We start from the raw sequence: 18003 nt of genomic DNA, 5'->3' as shown, positions 1-18003 counted from the left end.
GCGGGGGTCAGGCTGTATACAAACACACCCACACACACAAAGCCAAGTTTGTGCATGCACACACATGCATGCACACGCACACACACCTTGATTAACATTCTCCCAATTTTCCAATGAATAAAGCAGATAAACAAGCAATAGTTTTTTTGCTCATTTCTATTTGCCCATCTAAGTTTCATTTGTCTGAGATGGAGAGAATGAGAGGAATTGCATATGTGAGCAGGCGTATAGGGGGAATAGATAGACGGCATGAGAGAAGCAGAGTTATCTGTTCCTCCTGATGGTTAATTTGTTCCATGTGAAATACTTTTTTTGTGGTTCAGGTGTAGTTGTGCCTGAAGGGGGTGTTAAATTGGGCTAGACAGAATTAAGAAACTCTAAGTGAACTTTCCATACTCTATGAAGCAGACTTAATGGAACCAAAAGCTTAGCAAGAAAGAGAGAGTCACACATTGTTGTTTTCGGATTTCCAAGCAAAGGTTTTAGTCACGCATGACTCCAGGAGCAAAGGAGTTTAACATTGTTGACCTGTGCTACAAGATCCCTTTATGCCAAAACACTTCACTTCATAATATTCTTTAAGGTTCATGAATGCTGTCAAATACCAGTATCTTCACTTCTATCTTCCCTTTACTGCATTAAGAGCAGAGAGTAAGGCTCCACAATGGGCAACATTAAATGTGCAATATGCAGAAATCGCTCCACCATTTCCTGGTTGCTAAAATTCGAAAAGTTGACAAAATTTCAGTTTATGTGGCAAAACAAGCAATGTGTAGTGTAGAAAATCATTGCACCATCTAAACCACTGTGAAATATCTTCTCAATAAGCAAAAATATTGTATTTTCAGCTTTTTGAAGCTGGTGTACAAAACCGAAAGCAAAAAAATGCACAAATGAAACTTAAGAACGAGAAGCATAGAAATAGTGCACATAGAACAGCTCTACCACTTCTTAGATTTGCTTTCAATGAGAATGACACACACTACTGCTTGTCAAACATCTCATTCCAAAATCATGGGAATGAATATGGAGTTGGTCCGCCCCTTTGCTGCTATAATAGCCTCCAGTCTTTTGGGAAGGCTTTCCACTAGATGTTGGAACATTGCTGCAGGGACTTGCTTCCAGTCAACCACAAGAGCATTAGTGAGGTCGGGCACTGATGCTGGGTGATTAGGCCTGACTTGCAGTTGGCGTTCCAATTCATCCCAAAGGTGTTTGATGGGGTTGAGGGCATTCCAATTCATCCCAAAGATGTTCGATGGGGTTGAGGTTAGGGCTCTGTGCAGGCCAGTCAAGTTCTTCCACACCGATCTCGACAAACTATTTCTGTATGTACCTTGTTTTGTGCATGGGGGAATTGTCATGCTGAAACAGGAAAGGGCCTTCCCCAAACTAATTTGGAAGCACAGAATCGTCTAGAATGTAATTGTATGCTGTAGAATTAAGATTACCATTCACTGGAACTAAGGGGCCTAGCCCGAACCATGAAAAACAACCGCAGACCATTATTCTTCCTCCACCAAACTTTACAGTGGCACTATGCATTGAGGCAGGTAGCACTTTCCTGGGATCCGCCAAACCCAGATTCATCCGTCGGACTGCCAGATGGTAAAGCGTGATTCATCACTCCAGAGAACGCATTTCCACTGCTTCAGAGTCCAATGGTGGCAAGCTTTCCACCACTCCAGCTGACGCTTGGCATTGCGCATGGTGATCTTAGGCTTGTGTGCGGCTGCTCGGCCATGGAAACGCATTTCCTGAAGCTCCCGATGAACAGTTCTTGTGTCCTGACGTTGCTTGCAGAGGCAGTTTGGAACTCGATAGTGAGTGTTGCAACCCAGGACAGACGATTCTTACGCGCTTCAGCACTCGACGGTCCCGTTCTGTGAGCTTGTGTGGCATATCACTTCGCGGCTCAGCCGTTGTTGCTCCTAGACGTTTCCACTTCACAATAACAGCTCTAACAGTTGACAGGGCCAGCTCTAGCTGGGTAGACATTTGATGAACTGACTTTTTGGAAAGGTGGCATCCTATGCCAGTGCCAAGTTCAAAGTCACTGAGCTCTTCTGTGAGGCCATTCTTCTGCCAATGTTTGTCTATGGAGATTGCATGGCTGTGTGCTTGATTGTATACACCTGTCAGCAACAGGTGTGGCTGAAATAGCTGAATCCACTCATTTAAACTGGTGTCCACATACACAATATATGTAAAAGTATCTATAACTCACATTTCTATGTGAATTTGGTTGGGCTGCCAAAAACGTTACATATTGCAGCTTTAAAGATCTCACTCATATGGATGCCTCACTCCCCCTACGTGACTTCCATACTAACTACAGTACTACCTACCACCCAGGGGGTGGCTGACCCTGCTCTGGAGAGCCTCTGGGTATGAAGGCTTTTGCGCCAAGCCTTGCACAGCATACGGTGTGGTAGAGCAGGGCTGGAGCAAAAGCCTGACCAAACACAATGCTATTTCTCTGTAAACAAATTAACTACAGACTTTCAGCATGCTTATAGAGAAGGTTACTCAACATGTACTGCACTGACACAAATGATTGATGATTGGTTGATAGTAAGAAGATTGTGGGAGCTGTACAGTTAGATTTCAGTGCAGCCTTTGATATTATTGACCATAACCTGTTGTTGAGCAAACTTTTGTGTTATAGCTTTTCAACCTCTGCCATATCGTGGATTCAGAGCTATCTATCTAATATAACTCTTTAATGGAAGCTTCTCTAATTTTAAACATGTAAAGGGTGGTGTACCCCAGGGCAGCTCTCTAGGCCCTCTACTCTTTTCTATTCTTAACTTCTCTGGGCTAGGTGGGACGCTAGCGGGACACACTATTCAACAGCCAGTGAAATAGCATGGCGTGAAATACAAAACAACAAAAATCTCATGCATTTTTTTTTCTCAAACAATCAACTATTTTACACCATTTTAAAGATAAACTTCTCGTTAATCTAACCACATTGTCCGATTTCAAAAGGCTTTATGGTGAAAGCATAAAATTAGACTATGTTAGGACATAAACTTCACAAGAAAAACCACACAGCCATTTTCCAAGCAAGGAGATGCATCACAAAAACCAAAAGTACAGCTAAAATATTCACTAACCTTTGATGATCTTCATCAGATGGCACTCATAGGACTTCATGTTACAAAATACATGTATTTTTTGCTCAATAAAGTTAATATTTATATCCAAAACCCGATTTTACATTGGCGCGTGATGTTCAGAAAATGTATTCCCACCAAAACCTACGGTGAATGAGCACATAAACTTACAGAAATACTCATCATAAACGTTGATAAAATGTACAGTTATTGAAAGAACTATAGATGTCCTTCTCCTTAATGCAACCGCTGTGTCAGATTTTAAAATAGCTTTACGGAGAAAGCACATTTTTCAATATTCTGAGTACATAGCTCAGCCATCAAAGCAAGCTATACAGATACCCGCCAAGTTCTGGGGTCAACTAAACTCAGAATTAGTATTATAAATATTCTCTTACCTTTGCTGATCTTTGTCAGAATGCACTCCCAGGACTCCTACTTCCACAAGAAATGTTTGTTTTGTTCGAAATACTCCATATTTATGTCCAAATACCTCCATTTTGTTTGTGCGTTCAGATCACTATCCAAAGGCATAATGCGCAAGTGTAAATCAGGACACGAAAAGTCAAAATGTTCCATTACCGTTCGTGGAAACATGTCAAACGTTGTTTACAATCAATCCTTAGGGTCTACTTAACCTGTTGGGGATAGGGGGCAGTATTTGCACGGCCGGATAAAAAACGTACCCGATTTAATCTGGTTACTACTCCTGCCCAGTAACTAGAATATGCATATAATTATTGGCTTTGGATAGAAAACACCCTAACGTTTCTAAAACTGTTTGAATGGTGTCTGTGAGTATAACAGAACTCATATGGCAGGCAAAAACCTGAGAAGATTCTGTACAGGAAGTGCCCTCTCTGACCATTCCTTGGGCTTCTTGGCTCTGTTTATTGAAAACTTAGAATCTTTGCTGTAACGTGACACTTCCTACGGCTCCCATAGGCTCTCAGAACCCGGGGAAAAGCTGAATGATGTAATTCCAGCCGCTGGCTGAAAAACTTTAGCGCCTTTGGTAAGTGCTCTATCAGAGGACCATCAGACTGAGGCTCGTGCACGAGGGGATCCCATGTTTTTATTTTCTCTCTCTTTGAACGTAAATACGCTTTCCCGGTCGGAATATTATCGATTTTTTACGAGAAAAATGGCATAAAAATGGATTTTAAACAGCGGTTGGCATGCTTCGAAGTACGGTAATGGAATATTTAGACATTTTTTGTCACGAAACGCGTCGGGCGCGTCACCCTTCTTTACCCTTTCGGATAGTGTCTTGAACGCACGAACAAAACGCCGCTATTTGGATATAACTATGGATTATTTGGAACCAAACCAACATTTGTTATTGAAGTAGAAGTCCTGGGAGTGCATTCTGACGAAGAACAGCAAAGGTAATAACATTTTTCTTATAGTAAATCTGACTTTGGTGAGGGCTAAACTTGTTGGGTGTCTAAATAGCTAGCCCTGTGATGCCGGGCTATCTACTTAGAATATTGCAAAATGTGCTTTCACCGAAAAGCTATTTTAAAATCGGACATAGCGAGTGCATAGAGGAGTTCTGTATCTATAATTCTTAAAATAATTGTTATGTTTTTTGTGAACGTTTATCGTGAGTAATTTAGTAAATTCACCGGACGTTTGCGGGGGGTATGCTAGTTCTGAACGTCACATGCTAATGTAAAAAGCTGTTTTTTGATATAAATATGAACTTGATTGAACAAAACATGCATGTATTGTATAACATAATGTCCTAAGATTGTCATCTGATGAAGATCATCAAAGGTTAGTGCTGCATTTAGCTGTGATTTGGGTTTATGTGACATTATATGCTAGCTTGAAAAATGGGTGTCTGATTATTTCTGGCTGGGTACTCTGCTAACATAATCTAATGTTTTGCTTTCGTTGTAAAGCCTTTTTGAAATCGGACAGTGTGGTTAGATTAACGAGAGTCTTGTCTTTAAAATGCTGTAAAATAGTCATATGTTTGAGAAATTGAAGTAATAGCATTTCTAAGGTATTTGAATAACGCGCCACGGGATTCTACTGGCTGTTACGTAGGTGGGATGAAATCGTCCCACTGGCCCTAGAGAAGTTAACATAAAAATGCGATAATAGTCCAACCGGACAATAGGGTATTCATTCCAGAAGAAAAAGAAGGCGCGGCGAGCTCGCTTGCCCGCGCATAACCAAGTCCTTTGTCCTTAGGCAGTCCACTCATTGACTGAGCTCCTATTCTCTGCCCAGTAACAGGAGGAGGATGAAACAACTTTCTAAAGGCTGTTGACAGCCAATGGAAGCCTTAGGAAGTGCAACGTGACCCCACAGACACTGTAGTTTCGATAGGGATTCAAAAGAAGAAGTACAATTCTCAGATTTCCCACTTCCTGGTTGGATTTTTCTCAGGTTTTTGCCTGCTATATGAGTTCTGTTATACTCACAGACATCATTCAAACAGTTTTAGAACCTTCAGAGTGTTTTCTATCCAAATCTACTAATAATATGCATATTCTACGTTCTGAGCCCGAGTAGTACGCAGTTTAATTTGGGCACGTCATTCATCCGAATTTCCGAATACTGCCCCCTGTCACTAAAAAGTTAACAATGACCTGCCTCTGGCATTAAATAAAGCATGTGTGTCCATATGTGCTGATAATTCAACCATATATGCATCAGCAACCACAGCTAATGAAGTCACTGAAACCCTTAACAAAGAGTTGCAGTCTGCTTTGGAATGGGTGACTAGTAATAAACTTGTACTGACATCTCTCAAACTAAGAGCATTGTGATTGGGACAAATCATTCCCTATGTTCTAGACCACAGCTGAATCTGGTAATGAATGGAGTGGCTGTTGAACAAGTTGAGGTGACTAAATTACTTGGTGTTACCTTAGATTGTAAACTGTCATGGTCAAAACATATAGATTCAATGGTTGTAAAGATGGGGAGAGGTCTGTCCGAAATAAAATGATGCTCGGCTTTTTTGACACCACAGTCCAAAAAGCAAGTCCTGCAGGCTCTAGTTTTGTCTTATATTGATTATTGTCCAGTCGTGTGCTGCAAGGAAAGACCTAGATAAGCTGCAGTTGGCCCAGAACAGAGTGGCACGTCTTTCTCTTCACTGTAATCAGAGGGCTAATATAAATACTATGCATGCCAGTCTCTCTTGGCTAAGAGTTGAGGAGAGACTGACTACATCACTTATTTTTATAAGAAACATTAACGTGTTGAAAATCCCAAATTGTTTGCATAGTCAACTTACACACAGCTCACACACACTTATCTCACCAGACATTCCACCAGGGGTCTTTTCACAGTCCCCAAATCCAGAACAGTATTATATAGAGCCATTATTGCATGAAACTCCGTTCCTTCTCATATTGTCAAATAAACAGCAAACCTGGATTCAAAAAACAGATAAAGCAACACCTCACGGCACAACGCATCTCCCCAATATGACCTAGATAGTTTGTGTGTATGTTTTGATATATAGGCTACGTGTGCCTTTTTAAAAATGTATTTAGTTCCGTCCTTGAACTGTTCTTGTCTCTTAATGTTCTGTATTATGCCATGTTTCAAGTTTTGTGTGGACCCCAGGAAGAGTCACTGCTGTTTTCGCAACAGCTAACAGGGATCCTAATAAAATACCTGCACGCCAGTAGCTCTCCAGGAGGAAGGTTGGAGGAAGGTTGTCTAACCCCTGCTAGTTTAGCTGGACAGGAACCTCCCTCTGCGTGGCCTCCCTCTGTGTGGTTGTCTCACCCCTGTGTGGTTCACAGGTGGCTGGTAGAACCTTAATTGGGGAGGACAGGCTCATAGTAATGGTTGGAACGAAATTAATGGAAGAGTATCAAACACATAGTTTCTGTGTGTTTGATACCATTCCATTCACTCCATTCCAGACATTATTATGAGCCATGTCCTCCCCTCTCAAGCCTCCTGTGGTGTGGTTGTTTCCTCTGCCCCTAGGCACAGCAACTTCACAGGGCACCCAGCCAGAGGGGAGGATTAATATTAATTCCCTTTGAATAACTCAAAGATTCAATTATGCAAGATAATGCAAATACAAGGTCTTTCAGGTCTGTTTTTCTTCTCAGAAATCCACCTCTTTAAATAGCATCCCCCTGTATAACACTGACACATCTGTGTCTCCTTCAGTCACGCAGTTTTCTCTTTCTACTTCCTGTGTGACATGGGGCCGAATGTGCCTTTCTGTGATGTGTCTCGTGTCATAACTCTCCTGTAACGATCTGAAGGATCAGGTTACAGTGGGTCCGCTCTACAGCGTGCTCTCGCACGTAGAGGGGAAGAGCGGGAAGTCGGCTGTTTTATGACGGTCGTAAAATTCGCTGCCTCTATGCTCTGTAGTGTTTGAGATTGGAATGTAAATTGTGGAACACAGAGAGACATTTGGATGTCAAAAGTTTGAATAATTTAACAATATTTCTATTTTTGAGAATGTGGGAGTGGGAGTGGTCCGTGGACACTTCTCATGAAGGACAGGAAACCCACATTACTGTATCTCTGTTTGTGTACACTTCTCAATTATCAGGTTTACATCTAAATGTTGTGAAACGTATGTGATCACATATGAACCTATTTGTGAAAAGATGAAATGTGATGTTAGCCTTCTAAATGAGAGTATGGATTTTCATATAAAGTTTAACTAGTCAGTGGCTACACCCCCGTGAGCCAGACATTACATCAGGCATCATGGAACCACCCTTTTCTACTCCAGAATAAAAGGACTCGTGACAACATTTACATTTAGTCAAGATAGGGAGTTCCCACGTTGAAATGGCTGGAACTCTGACATTTTCAACAGAAAATAAGTACTACTCGATGCCAAAGAGACCCACAGTAAGCCGGACGTCTCGAATGGTTAAGAAGACCAGAAAATATGGAGCTGACACTACATGTTGAAATGGTTAAGAACTACAACTCTACCAAAGGACAAGACCAAAGACCGCTAGGGACTTTTTCTTTGTATCATGTAGCACCCAATGTATAACTAATTGTGTGTGTGATTATGTAATTCTGTGATTGATTAAGTTAGTTAGTAAGTAAACAATTTAACCAATTTGTATATCGCTGATTCATGATTTAGGCTAGAGTTCATGCAGATATCCAAGAGTTTGCGATGTTCAAGAATATGACTGATGAGGTAATAATAATACATTAATACAAGAGTGTACTCAATAAGATATGAAAATATCTGAAGAGTTATATTCGGAAATTGAAACTCTATAAACAACATATTCCCGTGGTGCCCCGACTTCCTAGTTAATTAAAGTTGCATGATTAGTTTAATCACATAATTAAATTACACATAGAGAATTGATTTGATAAGATACAGTCTTCACATTTAATGATAGTCAACGACATGACATTTGATGCTCCCGTGCGAGAAATCTAAGACAGAATGAGGCATTTATTTTGATTCAGCCTATATGAAATTGAACAGCAGATTGCATTATACACCCAGATTATGTTAAACTGCAGGGGAGTTGTAGACAGGAATTATTAGTTGTGTGTGTTTGCCCATAGAAGTTGTGCCGGTGTTGCGTATCTGATGACGTCTTATGAGTTGGTAAAGTTAGTCATAACATTTCTAGTACTTGGATAACAATCCTGAGAAATAGACACCTTGGGCCAAACATGCTATTTCTGTCTCCCGTGTTTCAGAACCGGGTAGACTCAGACGTTATTAATTTCTCAAGCAAGGACACAGAGCCAGCAAATTGAAATTTGAGGAGATATTAGCTTGACAAAGCGATAATTCTCTGTCCCTCGCAGTTTCAGTAGCGTGAGTAGCCTCTGTGTATTTCTTTGTTTACCGCGCGTTCCGGTTAAAACATCGCAAAAAATATCGGCAAAAAGTTTTTAAAGTAAGACGATTACTAGCAAAACCGTTCCCTTGTTTAAGGGGATCCTATGTTATGCTTCAAAGTGTACAAAGAAGGATTAGCTTGCACGAGATGCTAAGCTAACAAAGGAGAACAGCCATTTAGTTTTTCCTGTGTCACGTTGAAATTCCTCCGTCTTGGGCGATGGAAGTCCCACCCTTTGTACTTCTGTTTGACTTCAGCTTTCTGTGATCAGTGACCCCTGGGGGTGAAGAATCACCAATAATAATTTTTTTTAAATAATTATTTAGGTGACACCCAACGTGTACCATGTTTAACAAGTGGTTACTTATGATATCCAGCCAATCTCAACTGATTGGATATCGATGTCTCATTCAATTAAACTAATAAGTAAAATTGCCAGACTTACCTTTTTCAAATGGACATTTTAAATAATATCCAAATCGATCGGTTTCTACAAATGAGACAATTTAAACTTTTCCACATTAACCTTGATACAGCAACGCTCTCAGGTTAATTAAAGTTTAATTCCCAAATAGCCTATACAGGTTTGATTTATCATTAACATTGATTAATCAGTCAAATTAGCTTTTGCAAAGCCAATTCAGTACTACCCAGCACTGAAGGACGTCCCGCCTTCGTGGGAATCCCATGTGGCTTCGGCCTTAGGGCTAAGTGACCCTAGTGGTGATATTTGAACTACTGGTTACACTTATGATAATTCAGACAATCTCAATTGATTGGATATAATCGTCTCATTCAATTTAATACGTTAATAAGTCTAATAATGTGCAAGCTATCAGAGGGAGTGGTCCCCACTCCACCGCTAATTAGTGAACCCTCACCCATAAAAGGATTGATCTCTGACCTCAGCAGCAATACCAACCCTAACTATGCCATTAGCGGGAAAAACTACAGCGTGACTACAGTGTGACTACCCAATCAAGCAACCGGAGGAGTCCGGTACTCAAAAGAGTGAAGACGATAGAAGGTTTCAGACTTTGCCTCCCTCATGTGTCCCTCAGTCTTCTCCTCTTTGCCTTTCGGCCCCAATTTTCCCACAGGATGCTGCCAACCCTCTCCGCCCGCTCGGCGCGGAACGCTTTGACAAACTCGTCAAGAATTTACCCATCTTTGACCCCGTTCCAGGTCAGCCAAATGATTTTGAGACGTTCCAATGTTCTCTAGAAGTTCCACTACGTGATGAACTAAAGTGAGAAAAAATTGAGGAAAGGGTAAAAGATAAGTCACAAGGACTAGATTGGGATTTGCCGGACACCAGGTCCACAGGAATTAACACCCTTAGCAAGGAAGTTAAAAATCAAAATTCTCCCACTCTCACTCGAGACCCTATCCAGGGCCCGCTCGATCATGAAACAAGCCCACAGGCTTTGTCTATAGACTCTGATACAAAGGTTGCGAAGAAAAAAGTAAAAAGCTTCGCTAAAACAAAGCCCACTCAAAATCCGAAAAGTCGATCTGTTTTCACCTTGAACAGAAATGGCACATCACGTAGTTGCGAACGACCACTCCACTTTGCGGGGAATATGTCCACTAAACGCGACTCTAAACGGCCATACCTGGAAACAGTCCTGGAGTACTGCTTAACTTGTCATGCGCTAATTGATTCGGGCGCGACAATATCGCTCATCTCTCAAACATTGTTTGATGATCTCAAAAGGGCTTTGAAGCCAACTAAACGTTGGTTAAAAGTGGAATGATACAATACTACACTTCAAGGTTTCACTCAGACTACCTCGCCTCTCTCATTGAGAATCATGCTGAAACTACACTTCCAGGACATATCGCTTGTTTACCCTGTGTATGGTACCAGCCTCGAATCTGAACCCCTGTTACTCGGAGCAGACTTGATGGATTGGTTACTCACACTGATGGATTGAAAAACCAACCATGTATGGTCACAAGATACAGTGCCTTCTCCACTGACCACACTGGCTTCCCTTAACGCTAGCTGCAATGCAGTCATCCACGAGGGGTATCTGTCAAAAGCACCCCTTGATAAAAATACGTTTCGAAACCTCTTGGTGTTGAATCCGATCCAAGGAGATATTACGATATCTCGACACATTCAATCAGCAAACCTGATTGACCATTCTTTTCATGATTTCGAGCCAGTAGTCTCTGTGAATGAGCAACTTCCCTCCTCCTTGAAGTCGTGCAATACTGTAGTTGCCCTTCGGACACTTCCGCAAGCACTGTGGCCGTCTCAGCAAGTAAAACATTGACGTGCAGAGTGTTCTCTGCTTCCGATGATACATCTTCCGCTTTGTGGGGGACTGTCACCCTGTACAATGACACTAATGGCGTCAGTCCCGCAACTGACCAGATGACTCCCACTGGTGAAACGGTTTGCAATATCACAGACAGATATCCTCGTCTCAGTTCGCAGGGACTGAAGAGGTTGCCACACGTGGACGCTGTGGTGACTGACAGGCCTCGACAGCCACTGAGCATTTTGAAGCACAAATACCATGAGATTTGGTTGAAAGATTATGGCCATTCTCATAACGCAGCCACTGACAACTTGTACATGGGGTCCGACCCGACATTGTCGTCTGTGCCTTGGATACCAACACCAACACGGGGGGGGCAAACAGTCCCCTAAACGGGATAACCTTAGAACACATCTAAGATATTACTGAGGTGTACCACACTGGTTGTAAAATAAGTCCAGTAGATGATCCACTTCCAAAACAAATGGCAAAAATAATCATGCCTTGTCATGTGTAGTTTCAACTACAATGCAACTAATAAAATGTTCTAATCATGTGTTCCAGTAGGATAACATTTCAGAATAAATTGGTAGGATAACTGGTCCCCTTGAGTACCAGTATCAATGCCAGCATAGTCAGTCCAGCAACAATCAGTAAGAGGATTAGAGATCTCACAAGTCAAATTGCTATTGATAATAGCGACAGAGGAGTTAGTAGTCACTCAGATGGCAACACATGTAAGGGAATCTCCAGAACACTCTTCTGATAGTTAACACACATGCAACTAATAAATAGAACCCTCCATTCAGGAGGTAAGTTGTCAGAAGTCATGAACCATGATCACACCGCGTACAACTGGTGAGGTTAGCTCCTCCGTGGATAACATAGCTATGAAATTAACTCCTTCATACCTATCACCACTACAATGGTGTAAGACATATTGACGTGTAGTAAAATTACTACAGGTCCCCTTTACACGTCTTGAGGTCGACATCAATTCTTACTGACCTCCAGGCATTGACCTGGAAATTATCTGATGACGTCAGACTCATTCTGAACAGGGTGCAGCCTACCCGGATACTTGGTTTCTTTCCCTTGGTATGTGTGCTTGTGTAAGCACAAACACACATGTAACATTTAATGAGGATTTCTGCTCGGATCACTTAAGGGTCAGAACAAAATACCAGCCTTAGTAAAGTTGAAAATGTACTCTAAGCCCTTTTGACTCTACAGCTACAGTACTCACCAGTTTCCCCACAGAGATCCGTAGGTCATCCCTGTAGACTGCCCGAAGCTCGTTCCTTACAGCTGTAGACTTATAATGTAGTTATCAACTTAGGATAGTGCCCTAAGCAACACACCACAAATTAGGAACGCCCTAGATATGGCAATAGACAATGCCATGATAGGGCCATTTTGCCAAGACTTGGACGTATATAGAATACAGTCCAATTAGATGAAGGTGTGATAACTATATTCTGTATACGTTTTGTTTATGCTTTCATTCCTTTTCGTTTCATTTCCTTTGACACTTAGGAAGTGATAGAGCCATAAAAAAGTTCCCCATACAACCATCACTTAGTGCCACAACGCCGCTCATTTGGGAAGAAATGTAATTATGTATTTCATGAGTATGTGTGCGTTGTTAACATCTGCCTAAGTTACTGCCTAGATCAACCAGCCTGGACGACGGGTCCAGAAAGGCAATCCCAATCCGGATATCCACAGCCCATCCTTGTGGCGGCCTGCTCCATTTGCAGAAATCCTACCCGGGTTGACCACCAGAGGGGAACTGCAACGGCAATCACCAACCAGACATCCACTGCCCATCCTTGTGGTGGACCGCTCCGCTCTCAGAGAGCCTACCAAGGTCCACCACCAGAGGGGGACCGCAACAATGATCCACAACCAGGACATCACGTGGTCATTATTTTTATGTTGGTTTGCAACTTGCAGGATAAACACAAGATTGAACCCACCAGAGGGGGACTGTCATAACTCTCCTGTAACGATCTGAAGGATCAGGTTACAGTGGGTCCGCTCTACAGCGTGCTCTCTCTCATAGAGGGGGAGAGCGGGAAGTCGGCTGTTTTATGGCGGTCGTAAAATACGCTGCCTCGATGCTCTGTGGTGTTTGAGATTGGAATGTAAACTGTGGAACACAGAGAGACACTTGGACATCAAAACTTTGAATAATTGAACAATATTTATACTTTTGAGAATGTGGGAGTGGTCCGTGGACACTGAAGGGACAGTCATGTCAAGTGTGTTTCATTTGGTGATCTCATGAAGGACAGGAAATCCACATTACTGTATCTATATTTGTGTACACATCTCAATTGTCAGGTTTACATCTAAATGTTGTGAAACGTATGTGATTACATATGAAACTATTTGTGAAAAGATTAAATGTGATGTTAGCCTTCTAAATGACAGTATGGAATTTCATATAAAGTTTAACTAGTCAGTGGCCACACCCCCGTGAGCCAGACATTACATCAGGCATCATGGAACTGCCCTTTTCTACTCCAGAATAAAAGGACTCGTGACAACATTTACATTTAGTCAAGATAGGGAGTTCCCACGTTGAAATGGCTGGAACTCTAAACCTTTCAACAAAAAAGAAGTACTACTCGATGCCAAAGAGACCCGGAGTAAGCTGGACGTCTCGAATGGTTAAGACCAGAAAATATGGAGCTGACGCTACATGTTGAAATGATTAAGAACTACAATTCTACCAAAGGACCTGACCAGAGAACGTGGAGATCATTCCCACATTGAAATGGCAAAGAAATCTACAAACTAAAGAATAATTATTCAGACAGCAGCTGTTTAAATACTTTAGTCTGGTAAATGCATCCGATTCTAAGAACAATACTGAATGGTACTCTGAAGTATCCATTCTAACTACGACAGACTCTGACTTATGGGGAATGCAACCAGAGACTTTTCTGACGACTCTCTCCAGCAGATGGACCGGCGACCACAGAGAGAGACAACAAGACATATGCTCGTAAATATGTAAATTGTAATTTCTTTTCAAATCAGCGGTTGTTCATATTCAAAGTATTAGCAATTTCTATGAGTGTAGTTATCAGCTATGAGTTTCCTGCTCTTGAGCGGTCCCCACCCCCTTTCCTTTGTCTACCAAGCCGTCATATCGGTTTCGTCCGCTAGGGACTTTTTCTTTGTATCATGTAGCACCCAATGTATAACTAATTGTATATCGCTGATTCGTGCAGATATCCAAGGGTTTGCGACGTTCAAGAATATCATTGATGAGGTAATAATAATACATTAATACAAGAGTGTACTCGATAAGATATGAAAATATCTGAAGCGTTATATTCGGAAATTGAAACTCTATAAACAACATATTCCCGTGGTGCCCCGACTTCCTAGTTAATTAAAGTTACATGATTAGTTTAATCACGTAATTAAATTACACATAGAGAATTGATTTGATAAGATACAGTCTTCACATTTAATGATAGTCAATGACACGACACTCACCAAAGGTGGGCTAGCATCTTAGGGGTATTACCAGTGCTAATGCAAAATAATACAACTAATATGTCAGAATGGTGGGTGTAGCTGGTGTTTGCAGTCAGGCGCAGGAGAGCATAGAATTGGGAGCAACGTCACTTTACTCAGAATAATGAATGGTGCAAGGTAAAACAATACACTTGCCCAAACACAAACACACGAACATCAACTTTACGCACGGGCAAGAAACCGCACCCGTCGAAATAACCAGTCACCATGGGGGAAACAGAGGGTTAAATACATGAACAATAATTAGGGGAATGAAAAACAGGTGTGTAGAAACAAAGACAAAACAAATGGAAAATGAAAAGTGGATCAGCGATGGCTAGTAGACCGGCGACGCCGAGTGCCGCCCGAACAAGGAGAGAACCGACTTCGGCTGAAGTCGTGACATAATATCTGGCTCTGGCTTCTAACCAAGCTCAATATCAAACATTCCAGCGCTGTCATCATCAAGACGCGTCCCACTGAATGTCCTGATCAGATCAGTCCAGTTCCCTGGGTATCACAGAAACTTCTGACACTCAAGAGTGCCCCAAGGTATGTTTCTGACTGTCAGCCTCTCTGAAGTCAATAAAACCGCAGCTATTTTATATTGTCAAGCTAGTAACTGGGTCTTCAGATGTGGTCTGCTGGCAGTCAATCAGAAAATACTCCAGAACATGGCAGGGTAAATTAAACAGACAGCGGAACATGGAGAAGAGAGAAGAGAGACCCCTTGAGAAGGGATCAAGAGAGAGAACGCTTACAGAGAGACAGACATTGATTGAGAAATGGAGATGGAGGGAAACAAATTTCATAAGCAAAGAAGAGGAAAATAATACTCAGAGAGAGGGAGAGCAAGAGTGAGACTACTTAGATTGCAGTGTGCACTCTCTGGTCCTGTGTGTTATTGTTCAGTACATGAACTCGCCCTGAAGTTACATCTAGGGGATTGCGTTCATGTTCACACCTTACACTCTAACTTTAAAAATGACAAAGTCTCTCACCTCTCCCTTTAAGTCCCTATCCACACCCTTAGCGTCAGGGTCAACTGTGTAAAAACATTTACAATCCTACTGGGATTATATCAGAGAGGAATAGGATTTAGGTTGATCCACCGTACTGAATATAAAGTCTGTATGTAGTAGTCTGTGACTACTACAAGTTTGTGAGCATTCCCTGTTTTACTATGCATTGAAACTGTACGTGTTTTCAATCCCACAGGTAATCTGCTGTGGCTGAACCAAGACACTCCATTGGGATCAGTTAGAGCATGGGTGACAGAGCATGGGTCGTCCATCTCACATCAACACTATCATGCGCGCGTACGCTCGAGCGCACACACACCCTAACATCCCTCTTCTTCTCCACTGAATTAAGACAGACTTACCTCCGAGGTGGGACATAGAAAAATAGAAAAAACCCCAGCCTGGCTCAGATAGCTACCTAGCCCTCTATTAGTCATCTGGCTGGTCTGAAGACATGAAACAACCCCAGCCTGGCTCAGATAGCTACCTAGCCCTCTATTAGTCATCTGGCTGGTCTGAAGACATGAAACAACCCCAGCCTGGCTCAGATAGCTACCTAGCCCTCTATTAGTCATCTGGCTGGTCTGAAGACATGAAACAACCCCAGCCTGGCTCAGATAGCTACCTAGCCCTCTATTAGTCATCTGGCTGGTCTGAAGACATGAAACAACCCCAGCCTGGCTCAGATAGCTACCTAGCCCTCTATTAGTCATCTGGCTGGTCTGAAGACATGAAACAACCCCAGCCTGGCTCAGATAGCTACCTAGCCCTCTATTAGTCATCTGGCTGGTCTGAAGACATGAAACAACCCCAGCCTGGCTCAGATAGCTACCTAGCCCTCTATTAGTCATCTGGCTGGTCTGAAGACATGAAACAACCCCAGCCTGGCTCAGATAGCTACCTAGCCCTCTATTAGTCATCTGGCTGGTCTGAAGACATGAAACAACCCCAGCCTGGCTCAGATAGCTACCTAGCCCTCTATTAGTCATCTGGCTGGTCTGAAGACATGAAACAACCCCAGCCTGGCTCAGATAGCTACCTAGCCCTCTATTAGTCATCTGGCTGGTCTGAAGACATGAAACAACCCCAGCCTGGCTCAGATAGCTACCTAGCCCTCTATTAGTCATCTGGCTGGTCTGAAGACATGAAACAAACCCAGCCTGGCTCAGATAGCTACCTAGCCCTCTATTAGTCATCTGGCTGGTCTGAAGACATGAAACAACCCCAGCCTGGCTCAGATAGCTACCTAGCCCTCTATTAGTCATCTGGCTGGTCTGAAGACATGAAACAACCCCAGCCTGGCTCAGATAGCTACCTAGCCCTCTATTAGTCATCTGGCTGGTCTGAAGACATGAAACAAACCCAGCCTGGCTCAGATAGCTACCTAGTCCTCAATTAGTCATCTGGCTGGTCTGAAGACATGAAACAACCCCAGCCTGGCTCAGATAGCTACCTAGCCCTCTATTAGTCATCTGGCTGGTCTGAAGACATGAAACAAACCCAGCCTGGCTCAGATAGCTACCTAGTCCTCAATTAGTCATCTGGCTGGTCTGAAGACATGAAACAACCCCAGCCTGGCTCAGATAGCTACCTAGCCCTCTATTAGTCATCTGGCTGGTCTGAAGACATGAAACAACCCCAGCCTGGCTCAGATAGCTACCTAGCCCTCTAATAGTCATCTAGCTGGTCTGAAGACATGAAAGCCACCCATTACAATGCAGGTCACACACACTTAGGAATACAGATGGGCTAGTGGCTCTTTCTGCTGTGCCAGTCAATGATTTAAGGTGCAAGAGTAAAGAGGAGCCCCAAGTGTGTGTGTGGTGATGGTGGTGATGAAACAGTATATTTTTCACTGGTTCCCAGAGTGTATACTTCTGTGCAGGTGTATATCTTCTTAATTTGGCGTTTCGGGAGTGGGGTGGTTTTAATCACTCCAAAGTTGGCATTTCGGGAGTGGTTTTAATCACTCCAAAGCTAGCATAGCATTATCAGAGCCTGTGGGAGAAATGGCAGGCAGCACCACTGACGAGGAGACTCCTGCATGCATGTGCACAGGCGCGTACGAGAAATACACTGAGCAATTATTCCAGTGTCAACAATGGAGTGTCTCCACCTGTTCTCCACTATATTGAGGCACAGATGGTCAGTACTTCAGTGCTCATGCCACCTGGTGGTCATTCTGGCCAAATGAAAACCACAGAGAGAGGTGGCAGAGACATGAACACAGAAT

This window comes from Salmo salar, chromosome ssa18 (genome assembly GCF_905237065.1).
Source record: "Salmo salar chromosome ssa18, Ssal_v3.1, whole genome shotgun sequence".
NCBI lineage: Eukaryota > Metazoa > Chordata > Actinopteri > Salmoniformes > Salmonidae > Salmo > Salmo salar.
This window is presented reverse-complemented; position numbering follows the sequence as displayed.